This window comes from Eulemur rufifrons, chromosome 16 (assembly GCF_041146395.1).
Source record: "Eulemur rufifrons isolate Redbay chromosome 16, OSU_ERuf_1, whole genome shotgun sequence".
Lineage (NCBI taxonomy): Eukaryota > Metazoa > Chordata > Mammalia > Primates > Lemuridae > Eulemur > Eulemur rufifrons.
In genome coordinates this window covers 3,291,782-3,302,244 of record NC_090998.1, presented here as the reverse complement: position 1 = coordinate 3,302,244, position 10,463 = coordinate 3,291,782, and positions in this window count along the sequence as shown.

Sequence of the window (10,463 nt, the reverse complement as noted above, 5' to 3'; positions counted from 1 at the left end):
TAAAGCTCTGGGCCTGAGACATTAGAATTTTAAATACATTAGAAAGCGTTACCTACCAACCTGGGCCAGAACTTTGCCAGGCACAGTTTCCTAACCCTCTTGCTTTAATTTTGGTTAGAGGCCGGGCGCGGTGGCTCACGCCTGTAATCCTAGCACTCTGGGAGGCCGAGGTGGGCGGATCGTTTGAGCTCAGGAGTTCGAGACCAGCCTGAGCAAGAGCGAGACCCCACCTCTACTAAAAATAGAAAGAAATTATATGGACAGCTAAAAATATATATAGAAAAAATTAGCCGGGCATGGTGACGCATGCCTGTAGTCCCAGCTACTCGGGAGGCTGAGACAGGAGGATCGCTTGAGCTCAGGAGTTTGAGGTTGCTGTGAGCTAGGCTGACGCCACGGCACTCACTCTAGCCTGGGCAACAGAGTGAGACTCTGTCTCAAAAAAAAAAAAAAAAAAAAAAAAAAAATTTTGGTTAGAGAAAGGTCTCCTTGGGAGATAGGTATAAATGATAGTATTAATACTATGTCTTCAGAAACCCGTGGGCAAGGCTGTCATTCATTTCACTAACAGGCAAGGAAATGAAATGAAGATGTTATTTAAAAAGCATATAACCCATCTGATGTGGATCACAGATCCTCGTGTGTCAGGGGCCCTCAGGGAGTGGCTAGGAGGGATGTCCCCACTGCAGAATGGCCACAGCTCTCCCACTCTGCCCCGTCTGATCACTTGGCTCTGCACTCCCAGGTACTGACTACACAAGCCCTCCCCTTGTGCCCACTTACTCTCTCCAAGCAACCTGAAACAGTTATAACAACTTCCATCCTTCCCTTTTAGTCACTGTTTTTCTAGTCTGTGCACAGTCACACACACATTATTGTGTCCCCTCCTGGAGTTCACATGATCTCCTGAGACAAAGCTTTCACTTCACCTGGGCCTCCCCCAGTTTCCCCAGCACCCACTCAGCAGAGCTGGACTGTGGATGCTTCACTGTCAGCTGAGCGGGACCTGCTTCTGACTGGTTCCACGTAAAGGAGGGCTCACAGTGGCTTCTGCTACTTCCAGTCCAAACACCCTTTCCTGACAGGTCACCTTGGGCCTGCTCCACCCCGCCCCCGCACCCCGAGGCAGGCCAGGCCAACCTGCAGAGGCTGCCAGTCCAGTAGGTGGCTAATCCAGGGACAGCAAAACCATGTCTCATTTTTCATTACCCTCTCCCCGCTATGACCACCAATATCTGTCCTCTGAAAAGGGCAATTTACTTCATAGGCCACTGGGAGAAAATGGCTGATCTAGCTTAATCCACGTAGGTCAGTTCATCTCTAGGGACTACCTAAACTCGTAGTGGGAATATGGAGAGATTGTGATGCTTTAATAAAACCCTATTTTACACTTTTTCAAACTATGGATTGTGACTCATTAGTGGGTCATGAAATCAGTTTGATGGGTCATTTTAGAAAGAAAAAAATAGAATAATAGAATAGAAAATGTGAGTGCAGCATCATATCTAATGAAAGGAAGTTTTGTGTCCTGAAATTTGTATTTCAGTTTTATGTACTGTATATGTACGTTTTTGTTTGTGTGCACTGAGTCATGATGTGAAATATATTTCTCATTGTGGGTCATGCTCAAGAAACTTTTAAAGTCATTACCTTATGGCAAACACTGATGGAAACTAGAATTGAATCAAAATAAAATATTAAAAAGTCAAATTCGGCCGGGCGCGGTGGCTCACGCCTGTAATCCTAGCACTCTGGGAGGCCGAGGTGGGTGGATCGTTTGAGCTCAGGAGTTCGAGACCAGCCTGAGAAAGAGCGAGACCCCATCTCTACTAAAAATAGAAAGAAATTATATGGACAGCTAAAAATATATATAGAAAAAATTAGCCGGGCATGGTGACGCAGCCTGTAGTCCCAGCTACTCGGGAGGCTGAGACAGGAGGATCGCTTGAGCTCAGGAGTTTGAGGTTGCTGTGAGCTAGGCTGACGCCACGGCACTCACTCTAGCCTGGGCAACAGAGTGAGACTCTGTCTCAAAAAAAAAAAAAAAAAAAAAAGTCAAATTCTAGAAGAGCTAGCAAAAAATAGAATTCAATATATTTCAGATTAATGGATGATTTTGAAGTGATAGAAGAATCCATAAGGGGGAAAACTTGTTTTTTGGTTTTTTTTTTTGGTTTTTTGAGACAGAGTCTCACTCTGTTGCCCAGGCTAGAGGGCCTTGGTGTCAGCCTAGCTCACAGCAACCTCAAACTTTTGGGCTCAAGTGATCCTCCTGCTTCAGCCTCCAGAATAGCTGGGACTACAGGTGCTTGCCACTGTGCCTGGCTAATTTTTCTATTTTTAGTAGAGATAGGGTCTGGCTCTTATTCAGGCTGGTCTCGAACTGCTGAGCTCAAGTGATCCTCCCACCTTGGCCTCCCAGTGTGCTAGGATTACAGGCATGAGCCACTATGCCTAGACCATGAGGGGGAAAACTTAATTCACATTTAAAATTTCCAGGAAACGAAATAAACAGAGTGGGGGAAATATTTGCATTATAGATTACAGATTAGAAGTTACTATCTGTTAACACATTGACTGCCACACTAGAAAAAATTTTTTTTCCTTGGGGCCACGGTGTTTTATTGGGAAAACAGAATAAAAACTTCAAAAACAAAATGATCCTTTCTAATTTAATGAAAAATTTGTTATTTTCTATTGTTTTCTGTGTGTGAGTTATACACAACTTGAAAAATAGCTGTCTCGGCTCCCAAGGTGAAGAAATGTGTGAGTTACACACGCTTCATGAGGCCCTGGGCTCAAAACTAGCAATGAGTTAAATACAACTCGCAGGGCACTTAATGTGTTAAACAAAGAATCCATTTCAGAAAAGAAGAGCTGTGGGGGTGTGGAAGAGGGAGAAGCAGAGAGACTTAAGTATTGACTTGGGTCTTTGGAAGGCCCAGCTCCATATGGCCTTTTTCTTGGTGCGGTGGTACAGGAAAATAAGTTGTAAGGTAGAGTTATACCTTCTGTTCCTCCTACGCTGTACTGCTCTTTTGATATTGAGCCAACCTATGATAAAGCATTTTGAATACTGTGGAAAGAAAAAATCATTTAAAAAATTTTAAAAATCATTATAATTCCATGCATTACAACCTACTGTGTAAAATTCCATTTACATAACATTCTGGAAAAAGACAAAACTATTGGGAAAGAAAACAGAGGAGCCATTGCCAAAAGCTGGATGTATACAGGAGAACTTGACTACAAAAGGATACAAGGTGACTTTTCAGGATGATAGGACTGTTCTATAACTGTATATTTAAAAGTCATAGAACTGTATACCAAAAAGAATAAATTTTATAATATGTGAATAAATCTCAATAAACCTGACTGGAGAGGGAAAAAAGTCCATGGGTAAATTCATAGTCCGTGAAAAGAACTTCATCCATATGAGGAAATGCAATGAGCAAAAACAGATGTGTTCATTATTGACTGTAATCAAAAGTGCAAATTATGGGCCAGGTACAGTGGCTCACACCTATAATCCTAGCACTTTGGGAGGCCAAGCCGGGCGGATCACTTGAGGCCAGGAGTTGGAAACCAGCCTGAGCAACATATCGAGACTCCGTCTCTACAAAAAATAGAAAAATTAGCTGGGCGTGGTACTGTGTACCTTTAGTCCCACCTACTTGGGAGGCTGAGATGGGAAGATCCCCTGAGCCCAGGAGTTTGAGGTTGCGGTGAGCTGTAACAACATCACTGCACTCTAGCTGGAGTGATAGAGTGAGTCTGTCACAAAAAAAAAAAAAGTGCAAATTACAGCAACACCATGATACTGTATTATTTCTTGCTAATGATTAACAATTTTTAAAAGCCAAAACATATAATGCATTTGAGGTTGTAGTAAAATTGCAGTGTTTATTATGGGTTGCATTATAAATTGGTAAAATTTGGGGAGAATGCAACATAATGATATACAGGAAAAGCCATAAAATTACTATATCCAGGAATTTCTATCAATAAAGTTAGTTAACTTTTAAAATTCCAAATGCATAAAAAATATCCTCTACTGTGTTGGTTATAATAGAAGAAAATAGAAATAGCTGAAATATCCAATATTATAGGAACAGTTTAAAAAATTGTGGGATATAAGTACAATGGAATATTTTGCATTCACAACCAAAGCCTAAATCTAGAGACATGTAGAAAGAAATATAAAATATTTATGATTAAATGAACAATAGTAGAATACAGAATAGCAAGCCAATCATGTTTGTAATGTAAATAATCTGTTTGCCTGTGGAAGACAACACGTACCTGCAAGTAGCTGTGCTAAAGTGATGGATTAGAGATGAGTCTTAAGTTTGCAGAATTTGTTTGCTGTTGTCATATTGTCATTCAACAACAAAGATCCCTCAAATAAAACCTTCAAGATTAGAAGAAATGAATATAGAGGAGGAGAGGAGAAATCCCAGATATTACATATTACAATGTAGAATGTTGTTTCCTTGGTGCTAGAAATCAGAAACATTGGAGAGTCACAATTATGTTGAATAAATCAAAACTATGTGGATTTTCTGTCACTGTTGCTCCAAGCTAATGTTAACTTGGATAAAGTCCTTGCTTGTGGCAAGTAGTTTGTGAATCTACTGACTGACTAAATGTCCAGGACCACCTTTTAGTTGTACTTTTCACAACCACAGTCTTGGGAAAACCTGAATTTATCTCTGAAGAAGCATCAGAAATCTTAGTACAAATAACACTTTCACTGTAACTGTGTTTTAAGGGGACTTTAATTTTTCCAGCATAGAGAACACATCTTTGGGAACTTTTTTTCTCCCCCATTAAGAGAACTGTAAGAACATTTTAAGTAGGTCACAACTCTTAGGGGAAAGACAAGTGTGTAATGAACAGAGCTCCAGGGAAACTTTCTTAGAAATTTGCCTAATGTGGATGTTTAAATGATGTAGCTTTTTCTTTTCAAGTGGGAAAGAGGGAAGGGGAAAGAAGAAGGTGGGGGCAGGAGCAAAACCAACAACTTGGAAAACCTGTTCTTATTCTTCCAGGCTCTGGTATTTTCAGATCAAATGGCCTAGTATATAGTTCCTGGGTCCTCCTTAACCTTTGGTTTGCTATATAACCTGGAGACAAACATGTAGTGTCTGTGCTTCACTGTCACCATCCTTAAGAGGAATGAAAATTCTTACTCTATTCCTTCTCCTGAGGCAGGCTGGATGGAGGTTTAGAGTGTGCCAATATCTATGCACATCCTGTGCTCTTTTCCTAAGGGCATCTGAATTCTCTGGTAGGCCTTTCACAGGCAAGACACCAGGAAATGTCTAAGTTTAAAAAAGTAATGAGGGGCCAGGCACAATGGCTCACTGTAATTCTAGCGCTTTGGGAGGCTGAAGTGAGAGGATCACTTGAGGCCAGGAGTTTGAGACCAGCCTGAGCAAGAGAGAGACCCCATCTCTACTAAAAATAGGACAGTTAGTTAGCCAGGTGTGGTGGTGTGTGCCTATAGTCCTAGCTACTTGGGAGGCTGAAGCAGGAGGATTGCCTGAGCTCAGGAGTTTGAGGTTGCTGTGAGGGATGATCACGCCACTGCACTCTAGCCTGGGCAACAGAGCAAGACTGTCTAAAAAAAAAGTAATGAGGGTGTGGGGACAGGGGTATGAAGGAAACTCCCATGAACAAAACTTTGTGTGTGTGTGCGTGGAGAGGGAGGGAGACAGATAAAGAGAGATTGTACTTGGATCAACTCTGAATCAGTAATCTTTGAATTAAACAGAATGTCAATTATGTTGTTTAATTTACTATGCAGATATAATAATTTTAATTTTTAGGGAAGGAGCGTTAATATTTATTAAGCACATACTCTAGGCCAGGTCCTTTCATATATAGCATTTTCGTCAACCCTCGACAGCTCTGTGAAATGAACATTGTTATTCCCATTTTTTCTGATTTAGAGAGTTACTGCCATTCAGAGACATTAACATGACCAGGGATTTTACGTAGAAAGCAGAGAAGTGGGGATTTGAACTCATCTTGCCCTCACAACAAAACCCATGCTCTTGTCATGTCCCCATGTCAGACAGACTTGCGTTCAAATTCCAGCTGTGGCACTCGTTAGCTATGTGACCTTGGGCAAATTTTTTAACTTCTCTGAAGCTCAACTACCTTATATTGAAATAGGGATAATGACAGAAAATGAGGTTCTTAAGAGGATTAGAGCTTATACCTCTGGGGTTTTTTTGGTTGCAAACAACAGAAACATAGACTGTAGGGCTAATTTTAGGGAAGGGTGGAAGAAATTTATTAAAAGGATATGAATTAGCTGACATAAATGAACAAAAAGTAAACTAGGAAAGGTCTTGGGAAGGATGAGGACCCAGGGAGCTAAGGGGAGCCAGAGGATAGAGGGACAACTGGTTTCCCTCTTTGGGGTATTCTTGAATGGGTGGATCAGCTCTGCTTACTTTCAGTTCTGTGTCTCTCTGCTTAACACTTGAATTCCCAGGAAGAGAGGTCAGACAGGACAAGGCTGGGCCATGTGCCACCTGCCTCATGGATGGAGAGCAAGGTGCCTTGGTGCACGTGCCCACCGGGCCTGCAGGCAGCGGTGGAAAGAGTTCCCACAGTAGAAGACGTATGTCGTGCTGCCAAGCAAGAGGGCCTGTGTGCTGGGTGGGCAAAAGCTGCAGATGGCCACCGCACAGCTGACACAGTCAGACATCCCTGCCCAGGACCGAGCACAAAGTGGCTCCGTAAATACTTGCTTTGGTTGGTGGTGTTTTCACATCACCTCCTGCAAGGTGGCAGTTCCAGACCAGTAAATTACAGTGTAACAGTGCATCTAGAAATCCTATTTCTGTGCTCTCTGTATGTGTGTCCTGTTACGATACATGGGGTGAACTGACAAGGTGCTCCTGCAGGAGGAGGCTGATTGGGAGGCTCTGGCCCACCTGGCGGCTCTGGGAGCTGAGGGCATCAATATGTGACACCCATTAGTGATCCAGGGGTAGGAAAGCTCAGCTTCCATGGTAGAACTTTAGGCGGCTGCCATTGCCTAGCCTTAGCTCCGCCTGCCCCTCCCTTCCCCCTCCAGTGTTTAAAGACCTTCCAGCGGGCAGGGGCGTGGAGTCAGCAGTGGCAGCTCTGCCCTGGCTCCACCAGTGATCGTCAGCTGCCTTCTGTCCACTCTCTCCTTAGGGCTTTCATTGCCCAAAATTCAAGCTTTCCAGGAAATAAAAGTAACTTCTCATCTCCGTAGGGTTAGAAACATCTGGCCCCAGGGGCCTAGACTGTCTTAGAGGCTTTATCTCTCTGCATACTTGTCAGTTACAGTGTTGATTGTTAAAGTCAATGAGTGTGCTGTGATACACTCCCTGGAGGCACAGTGCTTTTCTTGTTGCGTGTAGCGGGGTTTCCAGGCAGGGCAAAGGCAGCACTGAAGACCTAGGATCAGGGGGTGGTCAGAGGACGGAAAAGACCATTCAATCTGAAAGAGATAGGGATGTTCTTCTCCATCCCTTCTCTTTTTACTCTTTTTTTTGGGGGGGGGGGTGGGGCTGGTGTTTTAAAATTATGCTTATTTTTTTCTTATTACGAAAGTGTGTTCCATACTCCATCTTCTCCCAAAATGAAAAAGCACAAATAAACAAAAAGAAGATAATTCAAAACACCCACATCCCCACCCATGCCTCTATTCATCTAGATGTTAACATGTTAGAATTTACCCTTCCAAATACTCTTTCTAACCCTCCAAGCCACCTCCTCCCTGAGGCAGTGAAGTGCTTCTCCTGAAGAATTCCTAAAGGAGGGTAGGAACTCTGCCCCTTCTCTGCAAGTGGGAACGAGGACAAGGAAAAAGGAGGCTCTCTTCTTGGAATAGCTTTTTTCATCTCCCCAGGATGAAATCCTATTTTTCTTTTGAGGGAACACTCGCATACCGGCTCTTCCATTAAACTTATCCCTGAGATGGAAGTCTTCTCAGGCTCAGGAGATAGCAATTTCCACCACACAAAGACTCTCTATTGCATGTCTCACTTTCCCTGTACTATTGTTAGCTACTTGAGGTCAGGACCTATGTCTAATTGTTGTTGGTACAGCTCTCAGCACCCAGACAAGTGCCTTGCCCATCACAGACACCCAGGGAGGAATGAATGAAAAAGAATCAGAGATTCGAATCAAACAGAAGTTCACACAATCTCAAATGGGAACAAAGAGAAAGATTGATCTCTGGGGTCCTGTGTATGCCCTCACTAATCAGAGGACAAAGGAATGTTTGACATCCTACCCTTCCCCACAGAAGGTTGAGCCCCTTGGATGTGTCTTCTCTTAAATTTGAAAATGCGAATTTGTATGCCAGTGATTTTGAGTTTGTTAGGTCCATTCTGAGGCTTTATCAGGGCATCTTCTATCACTATTCTATATCCTAAATGTGCAGTATCATATGTTTTCACCTTTTCTCTTCCTCCCTTCCCTTCCCTCAATCCTTTCCCTCTGTTCTTTTTTCTTTCACAATTGAAAACAGCGCTGTGTAAAGTAAGTCATATTCAGTTGGGCTGAACTTGACTTTTGCCACATGTAATTTTGAAGCTAATGATTTTATTTTGAAGAGCAATATGTCTGAGCAGTGGAGGAAGGTAAAATTGGAAAGACTGATAGTTTCTTCCCTGCCTCACTGCAAAAGGAACCAATCACTAGGGTGAATTTACTTGTTTTAGTTCTGCAGCTCTATAGCATTTAGTCCTCTCTGATGCAGGGCACAGAGTCCTAAGGCTTGTGCTCAAAGAATCTAAGTCCTACAGAGTGTGTGTGTGTGTACATCTATCATATATGAGATTTTTGTTGGTAAATTTTTCTTAGATGTAGCTGCATATGAAGATATAGGTCCAGAAAAATCCCATTGGCAAAATTAGTTGTGTTTACTAGAGATATTCAAGAACTCAGTCTAAATGGGCTTAGGGAAGGATCTTCCTACCAGTTACAGCAGGGCCATAGGAATCTCTGTTTTGATGATGGTTATGATGCGGTGGTTCTAGATTTTATTTTCCAATGTCTTTGGTGACTAGAGATTTCTTTCACATATTGCCATCTTGTTTTTGCCTGCTTTCACGGCATAGAATTTCTGGCTACTACAGAACATATATATGCCAATGAGTTGGGGGAAACACCTCCCAAGCTTTTGCTATGGTGTTATGAAAAATGCAGAAGTAGATTTGCAATTTTGTCAAGTTGCATTTAATTTCCTTCCTCCTGGCAGAGTAAAAACTTGCAAATCAGTCTGTAATTAGTTAAAAAGTAAAATATATATCGAATTTTTCCCCCCTCACTGTGAGATGTTAGCCTAGAGATCAACCCCAGAACCCAGGATGTCATCTTCCAGCTCTGGGACATCCCAATCCATGGATGCCCTTATCTTTCCTCTGGAAGTCTGAGTTGGTCCCAAACCAGTCCCTCAGCATAGAAGAGGGGCAAGAACATCAAGCCTTTCATATCCCATGTCTTCAGTCCGTCCATATGACAATGAATACAGCCCAGGAATCGAATCAGACCTCCCTGTTCCTCCTTCTGGACTCCGTTCTCCCACAGGAGGATGGGATGGGCTTCTGAGCCTATCCAGGGCATCCTGGGAGCCATTATGCTACACATGGCTTGGGAGTTCCCTGGAGATACCTTAAAGCTGAACACCCCTGGGGGGCATGGTAATCAGAGCTGGTGGCAGGCATGGGTGTAATATTTGGAATGCTTGGAAGGGATGGACTGAGTTCCCGTTGGACCGTGGAATCCATTCACAGCAAGTGTCTCAGTCATCATTCTTTGCTTTGCTAGCTAGTGACAGAAAGCTGACCCAAACTGGTTTAAGTTTAAAAAAAAAAAAAAGAAAGAAAGAAAGAGGGAATTTATTGTCTCACCTAACTGGCTTCCCATGAGACTTAACTCAAGGGCTCACAGATCTGAGCAGACCCAACTTTCCCTCTCTCCATTTCTCAACTCCTCTCCTTAGGGCTGGCTCTGCCCTCGTGGCCCACGATGGCTGCCAGTAGCTCCCAGAGCTACCTGCATCCCATGTCAAGTCCAGAGAGGGCTATGGTCAATCCCAACAAAACCACACCCAAACTGGGAACGGGGAAGGGTGAATTCCTCAGTACACTATAATAATTAAAACATTGAGATAACTTTTTTCATCTGTAAAATTGGCAAGGATTACAAAAGGAGAGAAATGCTCGGGATTGGTGAGAGTTCAGACAAATTGTTTGTCTATCGCTGGTGGGAACATAAACTGGTGTAAACTTCCTGAAAGACGATTTGGCAATATATGTGAGACATTTTAAAAATGTGCATACCCTTTGACCAAGCAATTCTACTTCTAGAAATATTAGGAAAGAATCATAAATATGTACATATATAGGCAATCCTTGAAGTTACACATAATAATGAAAGATTGGAAATAATGACTAAAAATTGAGTCT